At 38.0% G+C, this 17,656-nt stretch overlaps 1 protein-coding gene across 4 annotated transcripts in view; it reads right to left on the bottom strand.

Moving 5' to 3' along the window:
- ZFAND3 (zinc finger AN1-type containing 3) overlaps window positions 1–17,656 on the bottom strand; it is a 329,028-nt gene that overhangs the window by 92,360 nt on the left and 219,012 nt on the right. The gene's annotated exons all lie outside the window — the stretch shown is intronic.

The raw sequence follows: 17,656 nt of genomic DNA, 5'->3' as shown, positions 1-17,656 counted from the left end.
GTGTGTTTTTAATGGTGACCTGAGAAAAGAACATAGAAGTCAGCTTGAAAAGATTCACAGTGGCCATATCTGGGACATTTTGAGCATTAAAGACAAAAAAGACAGTAATGGATTATAATGTACTGCATAAAATAGGAATTCATGGGTTCATATTGATATAATTTAAAAATGAGGGAGAAGGGAAAGCTCTTGTTACAGCAGAAAGAAAACTAATAAATATAGAAGGAATATGGTTAATAAAAATCATCAATGGATGCTAAAACTAGTGGGTGAAATTTTGGTGAGGAACAGAATACTTATATAGTCTCAAAGCATCTCCTCACAAATTCCTTATTAATTAGAAAGGAAACATAGTAATTTTATACTGGAGAAATCTGGGGATTTCACCTTAATCACACATCCCCGGATAAGATGCAATGAGGATACAACATCACTTTTGCAATATTCATCTCAGAAATGCATAACTTGAATCTAATCATAAGGAAACATCAGACAATCACAAATTAAGGAACAGTCTACAAAACAATTGACCTGAATTCCTAGTGTCAAGGTCAAGAAAAACAAACAAAAACAGGCTGAGGGACAATTCCAGACTAAATGAGACTAAAGAGACATGACAATTAATTAATTAATTAATTAAGTGACTAATTTGTTTTTTAATTTTTTTTGAGATATAACAATTGAATGTGATGACAAACTCTGATCTGGTGGGGCGGGGGGAGAATAGCATAAAAATGGCTATGAGAAAATTATGAAATTTGAGGGACTTCCCTGGTGGTGCAGTGGTTAAGACTCCACACTCCCAATGCAGGGGGTCCAGGTTCCATCCCTGGTCAGAGAACTAGATCCTACATGCATGCTGCAACTAAGAGTTCATATGCTGCAACTAAGGAGCCTGCCTGCCACAACTAAGGAACCCACACGCCACAACTAAGGAGCCTGACTGCTGCAACTAAGACCCAGTGCAACCAAATAAATAAATAAATATATTTTAAAAATTTGAATATGGTCTGTGGATTAGATAATAAAATGGTATCAGTATTAGACTTCTTGATTTTGATCATTTTACTGTGGTGGTTATATAAGAGAATATCCTTGTTCTAAAAGAACTACACAGTGGAAATACTATGTATAAAAAGGCATAGTGTCTAATTTATGCTCAAATGGTTCAGGAGAAGATGTGTTTTTGAGTGTGTGTGTGTGTGTGTCCACACACACATATACAGAATGATAAAACAAATGGGGTAAACAACTGTTGAATCTGCATAAAGGATATACTCAAGTTCCTTCTATTACTTTTTGCAGCTTCTCTTTTTAAGTTTGAAATTGCATCAAATAAAAATAGTTTTTAAAAGGTGTGTAAATGGAAGCAACCCAAGTATCCACTGGTGAATGAATTAATAAACAAAACATAGTATATGCATGCAATGGAATTATTCAGCCTTAATGAGGAAGGGAATTCTGTCACATGCTACAACATGGATGAACTCTGAGGACATTATGTTAAATGAAATAAGCCAGTCACAAAACGACAAACAGTGTATGATTCCACTTATATGAGATATCTAGAGTAGTTAAATTCACAGAGACGGCAAGTAGAATGGTGGTCACCAGAGGCTGGGGAGAAGGGAATTGAGAGTTGCCGTTTAATGGGTATGGAGTTTGTTTTGCAAGATGAAAAAGAGTTCTGGAGGCTGGTTGCATGACAATGTGAATGTACTCAACACTACTGAACTGTACACTTAAATATGTTCAAAATGGTAAACTGTATGTGAATTTTACCACAATTTTAAAAATCTAATATATATATAATGAATTTCTTTAAAAAGATATATACAAAAACAGTCACTGAAACCTTTTCTGTAACAGTGTTAACAACCAAAATGTCCTTCAAGAGGAGAGAATGCAGGTCTGTATGTACACACACAGTGGAAAAAAGGTGGAAAATGTAGGCTTACAAATACTACATTTAATATACTACTTGTGCATAAAAATAAATTGTTGAGGGTTTTTCTTGCCGTTGTTCTTTTATCCATTTTGCCCCTAAAGTCTAATAGCGATACACCGTAAGTTTAGGGGTAGTAATATCCAGGTGGCAGAATTAAGAAGGGAAATATTTTCTACACTTACGTCATAACTGGCTTTTTTAAAACAATCAGTATGTATTTTTTAATATTGAAAACAAAACATAGAGAACATGACAAATACCTGTATTCTCACCACCTAGATTCAATGAATTTTAGTATCTGTTGTATTTGCATTACGTCTGTGTGTCATCAATAGGCCAGAGGGTAATACAGCTTTCTAGCAGAGCTACTTCTACCCTTAGGTTCCTCAGTACAGCAATGGCAGATGAAAAGACAGGATAAGATGCATAAGACCAGAGGACTTCGACTAGCAGAAGAATCCTTGAAGCTCTGCTTTGGCTGAACTGCAGAGCAGCCTGGGAAGCCCCATTCCCCAAACGTGGATGCCCATGAAGGAGCAGAGTGTGGCCCCCGACTGTTTTTACTCTGTACCCCGTCCATTCTTGGGCACTTGCATTAACTGGCTCATACCCTTCCACACAACCCCATCATAGATAATAGATATTAAGACCAAGTGATGGAAAAGTCAGTCCCTGCAAGATTACGGACGTGCAGTTTGGGAAATTAATCTTTGATTCACCCAACTTTGCAGTAAACATTTGGTGACATGCTGGTTTTGCTATCAGTTATTTACACTTGGTGAACAGGCAGTCACTTGGCTGGTCTCCAGAAGAGCTGGGAGGGGACATGAGAGCACAACCTATACACTCACCCTTCAACAAAATGACAAAGATGAGCTTTTTAAAGGGCCCAAAAAGAGTCCTCATCCTAATTAAGGAGTATTGGCAGTGACTGGGTGCCCCTGTGTGGCTCCTCCCCAAAGGGAAGTGCTACTGTGCCCCCTGCTCTGGGATAAGCTGTTTCCTTTATTTACATTAAAGCATATATACCTTTTTTCTAGCAGCCAATGTCTTTCAATTAATTATATCATCAACATCAGCTAAATGCATGGGCAACCTGGATTGTGGGGAAATTTTTATCAAGAAGTTGTTATCTAAGCACTTACCTTTAAAATGGTGATGAGTTGGTGGTTATAATGCTTGTTATACAAGTACCATTAAACTTTGTGAACCAAAAATCTGAACTGTGACACACTCTAAATTCTTTGTGGAGACAAGTGAATACTGGGTCAGCTTAAAGGAAAATGTAAGTTATTATACTTATTTAAGGACAAAAATGTTTGACACGATTTATGCATGAAATCAGGACTCAGGGGGATAAAAGATTTTGAAGTCTCACTTATAATGCATTCCTGTACTATGGATACGCCTATTTTCTTTAATTAGCTAGAGTACCCCAACCATGCTTATCCTGATCAGAATGTTACAGTTCATGATTTGAAAAATCTGAGATGAGTATATGGCAAGAAAACAGTGCTTACTGACATCCTAGAAGGTGAATTACACTCAACTACCCTGAGCTTGAACCCCAGCTTGCATCAAACATCAGGAAGACCACAACAGGAGGGCTACACCAAGGCCTGGCGATCACTCAGATAATACTAAAAACATTCTCTACCCATTTCCTGATATTTTACGTTGTGTCTGTTTACCTATTACACTTCACAACCCTTTTAGAGGTTCTAAGCTAGAAATGGCCACAGGATTTCTATTCTCTGTTCCGAAAGTGACTCAATAGCTCAGAGAAAGAAGAAAAAATGTCAGGTTAGCAGGATATCATATGACTATGGTTGAGATTCTGCTCCTTAGGCAAAAACTACATTATGTTCTACATAAGCTCTGAAGCGGCAAGCAGAATTAAATAGACAAGTGTTGTCTGTTCAAGTGAGAAAAGTATACATTATATAGATACTGAATTCTGATTTTATAAGTTTTTGGATATACCATCAGATAGTTTAGCTTTTAAAATATATTCAGGTATTTAATATTACATGTTAAAATTTGCTTACCGACTTAGCTTAAGTTTATTTCTATCTGTTGATACTCTATTTGATGAGTCATTGTAATCATACCTTCCTTTAAACATATTTAATTATATAATTTTAAAATATATTAAAATTTGAAATCTGTGTCTAAGTCCAACATCTGGGCCTACTGAAAGGCAGTTCTTATTGCCTGTTGTTTTTTCCCCCTACATATGGTCATACTTCCCTTTTTTTTTGCATGTCTTATAATTTTTGGTTGAAAACTGGACATTTTACATAATATATTGTACCAACTCTGGTTACTTACTCTCCCCGTTTGTGGGGCTTTTGTTATTGTTTGGTAGGCTGGTTGGTTATCTGTTTAGTGGCTTGGTTGTACTAATTCTGTGAAGTCTATTTACCCTGCAATGTGCAGTTCAGACTTTCCAAAGTCCCCGTTCAGACTTTTCCCTTGTTTTTATCTTTTAGCCAAGATTCCCATGGGTCACCGCTGGGTCCACATAAAGCACTTATTGATCAGAGGTTGTACTTAAGCCTCCTTTGCCAGTTAGGTTTTCAACTTCTTAATGTTTGTGTGGCTTGGAGACTGCTTTCACTTTTCAAGGAATTTATGATTTTGTCCTGCATTCAGCTAGGGAACTGTAGCTTGCAGGTACTCTCTCTACTACTAGGAGGGTGCAGCCTTGGGCATTCGCACAGTCTTCCACACCACCAGGGATGAATGTGCAATGTGGCTTTCCAGGAATTCCCCCGGGGTCAGAATAACTTATTGTTTAGTCGGTATTTGTTTTCAAGTTGTGCTTAAGCCCTTTGAGCCAGTAAGACTTCCACATTTTGCTGATGGATCTGTATGTGGCTTGAGGAATGCTTGCAAGTCCACCCCACATCCTGCTCAAACTGCTCCCAGATGGGTACAGTCTAATTGCACACAGCACAGCTTTCCACATCCCAAGAAATGGCTGTGATCCCAGGAGGGCTCTTTCTGGCTATCCTTTTCCTTGGTTCTGTTAAATTTCTGGCTGGTTTACCTTTCTGTTTATTGCTACTAGTATCACAGAGCTACCTTCCCTCTCTTACTTTCACCACTGTTTTCAACAACGCCCTTTCAACAACGCATGACTTCTCTAGGCTTTGTTCCAAATAAAGGCAGTTTCCAAATAAAGGCAGTGTCTGCATGCCCCCCACCCCAACAATGCAGAACCCTTACCAATGCACAGGTGCTGAGGGTGAGGGCAGCAATTCACTTCTCCCAGAGTGACACCCTGCTTCATCCTGGCTTGCCCCTCCTGGTATAGAATCCCTATCCTTTGAGCAAGCTGAGGCAAGGGCAATCAGGGGTCTAGTATCTTTGGCTTGTTACATCTCGGGCAGAGTCCTTGCCCTAGGAGTAGAAGCTGGGCCCCAGTCCTCTCAGCCCCTCCTGTCCAGAACAGTCCTTCTGCAATATAAGGCTGGGGGCAGACAAGAGATGCTGGCTGCCTGTCCCTCCTAGGGTGAAACTGTATTCCTAGACTTGGAGCAAGAGGGAGAAAGAGCTCTGTATTCTTGGCCACATCTGCTTGGAGCAGACATTCTATAACATTGAGCTGGAAGAAGCAGTAGATGGGGGAGTAGGTTGTGACTCAAATGCCAAATGCTCTTGCTGTTCTTACCAAGATTTAGTAGATTTTGTTGAGTAAGTGTTTCTCCATTTGCTGTGTGCCTTTAGGACAATTTCCAGAATTTTTTTTATTTTAAAAATAATTTTCACTAAATGGTTGCTTCACTGAGGAGAGGGTCCACCAACCTTCTTACACAGCCATTCCAGAAATTCCCACCCTGAACTATTTCTAGAAGATTAAAATATGCATATGAGATGACAGAATCTGCACCTTTCCTAGATTACTGGTATGTGCTTGTTCTGTTCTGAATGACTCATCACTGTTTATACAACAGTCCATATTTCAGAAAAAGAAAACACAGAAATCTTTAAAAATTACTTTAATGAGGGCTTCCCTGGTGGCACTAGTGGTTAAGAATCCGCCTGCCAATGCAGGGGACACGGGTTCAAACCCTGGTCCGGGAAGATCCCACATGCCACAGAGCAACTAAGCCCGTAAGCCACAACTACTGAAGCCCGTGCACCTAGAGCCCGTGCTCTGCAACGAGAAGCCACTGCAATGAGAAGCCCACACACCGCAATGAAGAGTAGCCCCCGCTCGCCGCGCAGCAGCGAGAGAAAGCCCACGCGCAGCAACAAAGACCCAACGCAACCAAAAATAAATGATAAATTATTTTTTTAAAAAAGAATTACTTTAATGAGAAATTCCCATATACTAATTAAGCAACATAAGTTTACTGTTTTGTCTGTGACTAAATATAAATATCACTGAAAACTGAGAATGTGAGTACATTAGAAAATGTACCACCCTCCTACTTTTCAAGGATTATTTTTAAGGGTTTCACAGGTGAGATACACCATTACTTAAATGTTGGACATACATGCCCAGCCATGTATCATCTTGGTTGCTTAGAAACCATGAGGCATGGCCTGAATAAGCAAAATTAGAGGAGCAGAAGGAAGGAACCCTTTGTTAAAAAGAGGTTCAGAGAAAAATGTCTTGGCTATAATTATATATTTTGAAAATGAAACTGCAAAGTAAAAAAACATAATGGAAGGTTTAGGATGTCACATGTAAAGATGTCTTCCCAAGCAAAAGCACTTTAATTCTTACTGCACTTGAGTTACACACTTCAACTTAGTTGCAGTTCACCAAGGAAAAAGAACAACTTTAATGCATGTCAAAATTTCCATAACCCCATGCATCAAAGTGTCAAAAAACCACCAAGAAAGAAAAGCTGACCTATATTTATGAACCCCAAAGGTCAGTGTGAAATCAACTTTACACTAGGCTCAGGAGGTGTAATAATTTAATTTCCACTCAATTCTGACCATTTAATAGCATGAATCAGGTGTATGGCAACCCAGCAACAACCCTGTACATTTAACAGGAAATTTTAAAGCTGACTATACTATAAACAACAAAAGAAGATCTCTAAAGAACGTAGTGCGTCAGAAAACATTTACTTAGGTTGGTTCCAGTTTATATTATCTATGAAATATCCATCACAACTTATAGTTGGTTATATCTAAGCAAAAAGTGATTTGTAAGAATTAAATGAACTTAAATTCTAATTGTTGGTATTCATTCTGGATCATTATCCTCTCAGAAGATATATGCGTCTATGGTTTATGTACTCAACTTCCTGTGAAATAAAGCAAAGTTTAAAAAATAATAAATTGCAAGAGCAAGTGGCTAAAGCAAGAATTTCTCAAGCAAGAAAAAAGATGTTCTATTCTATTCCTTTTTAGAAGGAGAGGAGTAGGATGATTTTTAAAGTTGCCAATAGTTACAGTTCCTGTAGCAGACAGGAAAATTACCTTAGAAACCAAAAAGAAATATCATACAAAATTCAAAAATTCTCTCACAGCCTTTACGGTTCATTTGTTTGTGGGCTACAAACCTTGGGAGACTTACACAATTTGCAAATGGTGTTCATTTTCCTGGCTGTACAGAGATCAAATAAGAGGAAAGGACTCACCACACAAAAAGGGTAGTGGCCCCCCTGTATGTTCTAAAGGTCAGCAGAGGGACCTGTATGCTTCTTTGTATTTAATAATAGTGCTGTCTCCACACAACCTGATTTCCACTTAACATTTCTTGATCACTTCTTAAAACACGATGAACAGTCTGAAATTCCTAAGAAAATGGACTATTTCCTATTCTCCTATATTCAACCTAATTCTAGGGCTAGAGAAGTTTTATTTAGGGTCCAATCTGACTTTCTGTTGTGTTAATACGTGTAAGGCATACAGAACAGTACCTAGCATACAGTAAATCGAATAAACAGTAACTGCTACCCTCAATCTTATCCTGCAGACAACCTCCCCAACATGAAAATCACTGAGGGCTTTCACCTCATTTCTAATGACATTTATCTCCATTCTGCCTCAGCTAACCATTCCCAAGGCAATAACTGACCCTTAGGACCCCAAACGACCCATTTCAGAAAATCTGACTCACCATCACATACTCTGACCACAATCTACTTTACTTTACTTCTACAGTCTCTACTCCTCTCCTTTATTCCTACTGTTCTAGCTTCTCTTCCCCAGTTCCTCTTAAGTGATCAGCTTTTTGCCAGTCTTTCGTCCTTATCTAACCCAGTCCAAAATCCTATGGTCTATTATTTGGCCTATTGTGACCAATTCCTAACTCCCTTGCAACCTTTGTCTTCTGTTCCATAGGCCCTGCCAACAAACCCCCAAATATGAATTGATCACACAGTCTGCTTCTAATCTAGACTGCCAAACTGCGTTAGAAAGAGTTATGCAACTGTGCAGGGCAGACTTAGGGCCACTTCAAACCAGCTAGGCCCCTCCAACTCTCCCTATGGGCTGGTTCCTTACCATCAGCATACAAACATGCTAACATATGGTCCTGTGATACATGCTGAAAAACAAACAAAAAGGCTCCCTTTTGATCTTTGACCCCATAGCTATCACTCTCTCTCATTCATCTCTCATTCAAGATTCTCAAGATAGAAAATCTAAATGACTTTAGGTTTAATGATGACTTTTTAGATGTAACACCCACATAACCCATAAAGAAAAGATTGGTAAATTAGACTTCATTAAAATTAATCTCTGCTCTGCTAAAGACACTGTCAAGAAGATGAGAAGACAAACAGACCAGGAGAAAATATTTCTAAAAGACATATCTGATAAAGGACTGTTATTCAAAATATACAAAGAACTCTTAAAACTCAACAATAAGGGGCTTCCCTGGTGGCGCAGTGGTTGAGAGTCCGCCTGCCGATACAGGGGACACGGGTTCGTGCCCTGGTCCAGGAAGATCCCATATGCTGCAGAGCGGCTAGGCCCGTGAGCCATGGCCGCTGAGCCTGGGCATCCGGAGCCTGTGCTCCGCAGAGGGAGAGGCCCGCGTACCGAGAAAAAAAAAAAAAAAGAAAGAAAACTCAACAATAAGAACACAAACAATCCAATTATAGAACAAGCCAAGACTCTGACAGACACCTCACCCCAAAACGATGTACAGATGGCAAATGAGTATATGAAAAGATACTCCACATCACATGTCATCAGAGAAATGCAAATTAAAACAAGATACTACCATACACCCATTAGAATGGCCAAAATTCAAAACACTGACAACACTAAATGCTGTTAAGGATGTGGAGAGCAACAGGAACTCTTACTCATTGCTAATGGGAAAGCAAAATGGTACAGCCACTTCGGAAAACAATTTGGTGGTTTCTTACAAAATTAAACATACTCTCACCATATGATCCAGCAATCAAGCTCCTTGGTATTTGCCCAAAGGAGTTGAAAACTTAAGCCTACACAAAACCCTGCAAACAGGTGTTTACAGAAGCTTTATCCATACTTGTCAAAACATGGAAGCAACCAAGATGTCCTTCAGTAAGTGAATGGATAAATAAACTGTGGTACCTCCAGACAATGGAATATTATTCAGGGCTAAAAAGAAATGAACTATCAAGCCATGAAAAGACATGGAGGAAACTGAAATGCATGTTACTAAGTAAAAGATGCCGATCTGAAAAGGCTACATAATGTATGATTCCAACTATACAACATTCTGGGAAAGGCAAAACTATGTAGATAGTAAAAAGATCAGTGGTTGCCAGGGGTTACAAGGAGGGAGGGAGGGAGGAATCAGTAGACTACAGAGGATTTCCATGGCAGCCAAACTACTCTGTATGATACTAAAACAGTGGATATATATCATCATACATTTGTCCAAATCCACAGAACACAAAATACGAAGAGTGAATCCTATGGACTTTGGGTGATAATGATGCATCAGCGTAGGTTTATCAATTGTAACAAACGTAACACTCTGGTGGGAGATGTTGATAATGGGGAAGGCTGAGCATGGGTGGGGGGCTGTTATATGGGAACTCTCTGTACCTTCCACTCAATGTGCTGTGGACTTAAAACTGCTCTAAAAAATAAACTTTATATATATATATATATAAAGATTTTCAAGATATATCTTCTGGCTTTAGACTTAAGAAGTGGTGTACATATTATCAGAAGACGATAATGCCTACATAACAAGGATTAATAACTCAAAACAACCACCACCACCTGTTCACTGAGTTATTGATTATTGAGAGTCAGATACTGTAGCTGGTGGCCTTACCCTACTTTAAGGAAGTAGGGGCTTACAGAGATGAGGAAACTGAGGCTCACAGGGAGTAATTTGTCTTAAGTCACACAGCTAATAAGGGGTAGAAAAAAATAAAACAGGACACACTCCTAGAAAGCAAATATGGATTGAAAGAAATAATATTGGGAAGTGGTTTCCTTAAAGCATTCATATGGTCCCCAGAGAGATGAAATTCCTCAATGTGAGGAAATGATTTGGTAACACTGGTGAAAAGAGGTAAACCTTATGTCAGTCAGTGCCATGCTTAACCTACGAGATTTGATTTTAAGTCATCTAGCAAAAAGAATATGAAGTTCTACTACTGCAATTATTTTCTTTAAAGAATACAAGATTAGAAATTGTAATCTGCCTTGTTAATTTAGTCTTTACACTATGATACAGTCTGAATATTAAATCCACAAGTTCAACACAATTCATTATTGCACAATTCTTTTTAAAAACTCTTTTTAGGAAGTAGAATTAGGATAACTGTATTTATCAAATTAAATGTTTGAACTGTAAAATAACATGCAGTAAACAAACAATTCTCATTGGTTGTTCGATTTAACTCTTTTTAAAAATGTCTAGGTCAACTTTTAAAATGCCTACTAAAGTCATTCTATCTTGAGAACCATTCTTTAGAACTGATAGTTTCCCATATACAGGCACACCCTGGAGATAGTTCAGGTTGTTCCAGACCATGATAATAAAGCAAATCTTATCACAGTTAAGTGAGTCACATGGATTTTTTTTGTTCCCCAGTGCATATAAAAGTTATATTTACACTATACTGTAGTCTATTAAGTGTGCAATAGCATTATGTCTAAAAAAATGTACATACCTTAATTTTAAAATATTTTATGGCTTAAAAAAATGCTAACCATCATCTGACAACAGGATTACCAGAAACCTTCAATTTGTTTAAATAAAAAAAACAACAACAAACCCACAGCATCCACAAAGCACAATAAGCAAAAGCACAATAAAATGAGGTATGCCTGTACCCGAAGTCTCTATTTGGGTAGAAGATCCATTACCAGCTTTCGACAGACAATCTTTTTTGGTTTTTTCTACTGATTTTACTTAATTTCAATTTTGGAAACCACACTGGAAAGCATATTTATTTTTACTTACTTTGGTTAAGAATCTTTAAAAAGACATGGCATATTTTTCAAGACAATTCAGCAGAGAAAAGATGTGCTCCCTCTGCTGGCTTTGCAGTAGTTCCTTTTAGATGTTCCCTAATCCTTGAAGTGGAAATACAAAATATTTTTCTTTCCTAATAAAATAACTAGAGAAGGGTGGCACATCCCATTATAATGTATTGGGTGGCTTTTCAGCACAGCAGATTTATCAAGGGTCTGTCAGACTAATATCAATGGACTTTCCCTTTTCTTATTCTGGATTATTTTGTTTTTGTTTTTGTTTTTTGTTTTGTTTTCTAATTTTTGGCTGTGTTGGGTTTCAGTGCTGCACACAGGCTCTTTCTAGTTGCATCAAGCAGGGGTCACTCTTCCTTGCGGTGCATGGGCTTCTCATTGTGGTATCCTGTTGCAGAGCACAGGCTCTAGGCATGTGGGATTCAGTAGTTGTGGCACGTGGGCTCAGCAGTTGTGGCTAGCGGGGTCAATAGTGCAGGCTCAGTAGTTGTGGTGCACGGGCTTAGTTGCTCCGTGGCATGTGGGATCTTCCCAGACCAAGGCTCAAACCCATGTCCCCTGCATTGGCAGGCCAGATTCTCAACCACTGAGTCACCAGAAAAGCCCTTTTCTTGTGTTTTAACATCTCCATTTCTCATATGGACTGGGGTGGAGATAGAGAAGGTAAAAGCTTCACACAGAGAGAAAGGGGAGGTCCCAGTATCTTTCACTAAATAAAAACACTGAAGCATGCAATTTGGCACATCTGAATTCACATAAAGGCTGAAATTGAATGTAAAACATAACTGGTAAATTTAAATCTATTTTTAAAAGCTGAGGAAACAACTGCTTCACTAAAAAGGCCAATTTTGGATTAATGTTTTTTCAGATCCCAAAGGGGGTGGAAGGGGATGGAAAAATCGATATATAACCTAAAAAATATTCTTTCATTAGAAGCTATATTTTTTAATTTATAGAACTTTAAGTCATTTGCAAAATAAAATTTATTTTGAAACAGTATGTATCTAGAAGTAGGGTATTTAAACAAAAGCATTAACTACACTTGTTTAAACATCTAAAGCTATTAATTTTAATTATTTTGCCAAGTGCCGTTAGATGAATGTCATGAGAACTGTTATAGAGATATCCTTTGACTGAGCCATCCCTGAAAGGTTTCTACGGAGAACATGAATACCTTCTTCTTGACTATCAGTAAAATAAAAGATGAAAGGACTTTCAACTCAAGGCACAGTTGTTAATTTTGTACAGTACTTTACCACAGAAAACTGTGGATTGGCATGTAAAATTTGGTACAAATAGAGAAATGTGAGTAAATGGAAGGGTAAATAATCCTTCTAGACAGAGCTGAATTACTACTTTAAACTACTGACTGTCACACACTTTCTGTTCTAATTACCTGGTTAAAGCAGCCTGCATACCATTCCTGTGAGCCTCCTACAAGAGACAAGCTTGGTCTCACAATTAGGTAAGGAGGGGAACACTGCAATAAATACAAGTTCCATTAACTAGATCAAACAAGCAGCTGGCACAATGACATCAACTCTAGCTAGAAAAACGTTTCAACTTGATTTACACTCAGAAAGGAAAAAAAAAGAAGATTGGCAAAGATATTTCAAACTAACATCTCAGGAACCTAGCTCTTGATAGGGGTATGCTTGCAGCCATTTTCGCTAAAGTGTTTACATTTTTCAGCTAGCAGGTTTCTATGTCTTTTCAATAAGCTTCTCATCAGCTTTATACGAAAAGTATGCATCTTTTCACTAAGTTACTATAACATAAGGCTTTGTATTAGCATTTGGGGCAAACAACCAAGGCTCAGGTCTTACGCAGAGTAGCAACATGAGCTCTGTAAACTCACAGTCACAAAACCAAGTCTGATCTTTACTTTCTAGTTCCTAGATTTGAATAGATCATAATAAATCATTTTAGAACATATCTTTCAAATAAGCCAAAGCTGATCATAAGGGAAAAAATTCGCTAGATTCTAAGGACAGCTGACCCTTGAACAACACTTGGGGTTTGGGCCGCTGACCCCTCTGCACAGTGGAAAATCTGCATATAACTTTATAGTTGGTCCTCCATACCCTCAGTTCCTCAGCATCCCAAGGATCGTGTAGTACTATAGTATTTACTATTTTTAAAAAAACCTGTGTTTAAGTGGACCGACAAAGTTCAAACCGATTTTGTTGGAGGCTCAGCTGTAAAATAAGACACAGCTCCCACAATGCAGGTACACTTGAGCTGAACAAAGTCCAAGGACTCCTTTGGGCTTCGCCTGATCACCGTTCTCCTCCAGAGTTACTGGATAAGCAACTTTTCTCACTTGCCCTTAATTCTAGCTTTTAAAAGAGATGTAGATATTTATCAAACACCTTTTGAAAATGATCCAGACTTCTGCCTTCTCCAGCAGTTCCTCAGTACATTTTAAAGAAAATGGGTGTTCAGAGTTTTGTTCTCTTTTGGATAATGAGGTCCATGTCTCCCTATAACCTGCTCTCTCATTTACGGCCCTTCCTATCATACCTCTATGACCACTGAGCAGAGCCCAAATGACACTTCCGATACAACAACTTAACTGTCTCAAAGACTTGACAAAGATGTTCTCCACAGGGTTATTTTTCTATTAGTGAAACTTTCAAACAGAATATATGCTCAATGAAAAAAATGTACAGCATGTCCATATATCCTGGATTATACCACCATTAAGAGCATTTTAAAAGACTATTATCTTTCCTATAAAATGGAATTGTTATCATTATATTGATTATATTGCAATATATAACAGAATTATTAGCATTATATTAACATGGATAAATGCTCATGATATAGCAAGAATGCAGGATGCAAAACTAAGTAGGATTCCAATTATGTAAAATATACATCTATAAAAAAGGAAATACATTAAAATATACTAAAATGTCTAGGTAGGAACTTTATTGGGCAATTAAGTGTTAGCTCAATTAACTAACAAGCTTTTGAGGTAGTTATAATGATCTTCATTTACAGCTGGAGAAACTGAGGCTCATGGAGGTTAGTAAATTTGCTCAGAGTCACAGAATTAGAAAGTGGCAGAGTCAGGATACAAGTACTCAAGTCCATTAGACTCTAAAGTCTGAGTACCTTCCTCTATGCACCAAGGAAGAATTACAGAACTAAGACAGGTTTACATCTAGACCTTGAACTGAGGTCAGGACTGAACAAGCTAGGGGTAGTTTGTTGTTTCCAGAGGGGAAGATAAGAAAAGGTAGGGCTGAGCATAGTGGGGTAATTAGAAGTTCCTCTGAAGAGCAGGAGAGTAATAGTTAATGGAAGACATACCTGCAACTGTATTGAGGCAGTTAGGAAGTGAATGAAAGTTGTAGAAAAAGAACAAGCAGAGGATTATACAGTAACTACATACCCCTTTAAGGAAAAGAGGGCACAAACATGAAGCAAACTGGTGATACTGCACCAAGAAAGGAAAAGAAACAAAAAACATTAGGTAGTACAAAAAAGCAGCAACTTGAATATAGAAAGACCTAACTTCTATCATGGCTATATGTCCTTGAGAAAGGCAGCTTTCTCCTTTAGTTGCATCCTTAATCCATCACATTCTTATTCAAATTATTATTTTTACCTTATCCCAGATACTGCTAAGAACCTCAGCAGGTTTTTACTCCATTTATTGTCCTTCTTCCTTTTTGTTACTGTTGTCATCAATTTTGGTTCTACATCCATTTTAAACTGCAGAAGACACTGGAATTATCAGTTTTCACAGTCAATATTCACTTAAATTAAGTGACAATTTTATTTCATCTCCTGTTGTTCATTTTTTCTACTAGCTTTTTTGTCTGGCATTTTCCCCTCTCTTTCCCTAAAGGTTTCCTTCCTTCTTTCCTTGTCTTTCCCTCTCATTCTCTTTATTACATACTTCTTTTAAAAAAGCAGATTTGTGGCTAACAGACTCCCTTAGTTCTTTGTTTTCATGAAAATGCATCCTCACCTTTATTTTTGAAGGATATTTTCCCTGTGTTTGAATTATAATTTCAAAATTATTTTCTTTCTGCCTTTTTAAAGATGCCATCCTACTGACCTCTGGATTTCATTCTTTCTGTTGAAAAATTAGCTGCTGGTCTTACTTAGTATTGCTTCTTTTAATGAAATATGTCCTTTTCTCCAAATTCTCTTACTTTAGCATTTTTACTATGATTGTTACCCAGTTCTCTGTGCCGCCACAGTTAGTGTTACTATGATAAGCACTAGTGTGGATTTCTCTGTATTTAATGTTTTGATGAGGGAGCTAAATAGAAATTAGCCAAATTGGATCACAATGAGAAAATAAAAAACAGAGTGTCAAGGGCAGTCAGTCTTACACGTGTGTAACTGTAATACTAGAAGAATAAGAGAAAAATGAGGCAAAATTAGTATTGAAGAAATCACGGCTGAAATTTTCCAAAATTAATGACACCAAATCCCAGTCCAAGACACTCAGAAAACATGCAGCAACACCACACACACACACACACACACACACACACACACATACACAAAGGTGAAAGAATTTATTGCCAGCAGACTTGTGTAACAAGAAATGTTCAAGTTCTTCTGGCAGAAGGAATTTGACATCAGATAGAAACTTGGATCTTCACATAGAAATGAAGAACACTAAATATAGAATAATTTAAGGTAAATATAAACAATAGTTTCCTAATTTGTATTTCCTCCAATAGGTGACTGCTTAAAGCAAAAATGGTAGTAATGTGTTTTGTGTTTACCGCATATGTAAAAGTAAAATATGACAATTTACCCTCCTACTAGAAATGCATGAAAATTCCTGTTGCTCTACATCCTCACCAACACGTCATACTTTCTCTGTACTTCCCTAATGATTAAAAGCTCTAAGTATTTTTTCATGTTTATTGACCAGTTGGATATCCCCTTTTTGTAAAGTGCCTAATTTTTGCCTATTTAACTACAGGGTTCTTTTTTTTTTAAGGGGGTGGTCTTTTTATTTTTCATGTATTCTTTATGTATTCTAGATACGAGTCCTTACTTTAGTCATTGCCTGAGAGATGACAACCATAGGTACCGTGTTGTTTCAGTAGTATTAGAGAGATCCAAATGAGTAAGAGTAAGAAATCACAAGAAAGACATTTTATTACAGTCCTATTTAAAGTGTTTTGCTTGTTGATATTTAGTAACAACAACAACAAAAAAGAAACCCAACAGAGGTAAAGGCAAAAGGTAAAATCAGAATTGCTACCCTAGGGCTTCCCTGGTGGCACAGTGGTTGAGAGTCCGCCTGCCGATGCAGGGGACGCGGGTTCGTGCCCCGGTCCGGGAGGATCCCACATATCGCGGAGCGGCTGGGCCTGTGAGCCATGGCCGCTGGGCCTGTGCATCCGGAGCCTGTGCTCTGCAACGGGAGAGGCCACAGCAATGAGAGGCCCGCGGTTCCCGCGGTTAAAAAAAAAAAAAAAAAGAATTGCTACCCTTCCTGAGACCCAGAGGCCGAAAATCTGTACAATCAGTTTATAGGATGATTGTCAGCCAGGGCAACTTTATATCAACCATCAGAAAGAAGGCTATCCACCTGCAATAGTTTGTAGATACAAATTTCAAAAACTAGTTTTTAACACTATACTGTTTAAAGAAGATGATTAAAGATGCCTGATAGAACATTAATGGTTTCTTCTATAAACTCTAATTTTTTCAAGGTAGGAGTTCAGATAAAACTGAAATAGCTAGCCAGGTCCAGGAATGAAGATTTGGGTCCTTACTGACTTGTCAGTTCCTCCACTGGCTATTAAGTAAGGCTCAATCAAGATGGTCAAGAGAAAGAGGTGTCTGTGATGAGAGTCAAGGTCAACCTCACTGAAAACACATCTAATCAGGGGTAACTAAAACAATTCCTTAGAAGCAAAAAATAGAGCTTGATTTAGAGTGGGCTGTTCTGCCGCCTCATGCCTTCTTCCTAAAGAAAGGCAAGTCATCAAGTTACACTCTACTGTGGAATTCTGCATGGAACGTATGAAATCTATCCATGATAAACCAGAAGCTAGGCCAAGATCACAGCATCACTTCAAGGCAAGATGAAAAGCTGAAACTTGGAATTTATTCACTGGCACAGTAACTCTGACCTTATTTTGCTGCCATACTGTTACGGAGACGTCAGTAAGTGGCTTCTTCACTACCATAGCACTTTAGGTCAGACAAGCTTTAGTTGCAATTGGACATCACCTTCTGAACCTAATAATCAAGCAGATCTGCAGCTGTCTGAGGAAATTAACTGGGAAAAAAGATATCTTGACT

The sequence above is a fragment of the Kogia breviceps genome, chromosome 10 (assembly GCF_026419965.1).
Source record: "Kogia breviceps isolate mKogBre1 chromosome 10, mKogBre1 haplotype 1, whole genome shotgun sequence".
Taxonomy (NCBI): domain Eukaryota; kingdom Metazoa; phylum Chordata; class Mammalia; order Artiodactyla; family Physeteridae; genus Kogia; species Kogia breviceps.
Note: the sequence above shows the minus strand (reverse complement) of the source record. Positions and strands in the feature narration are given on the sequence as shown.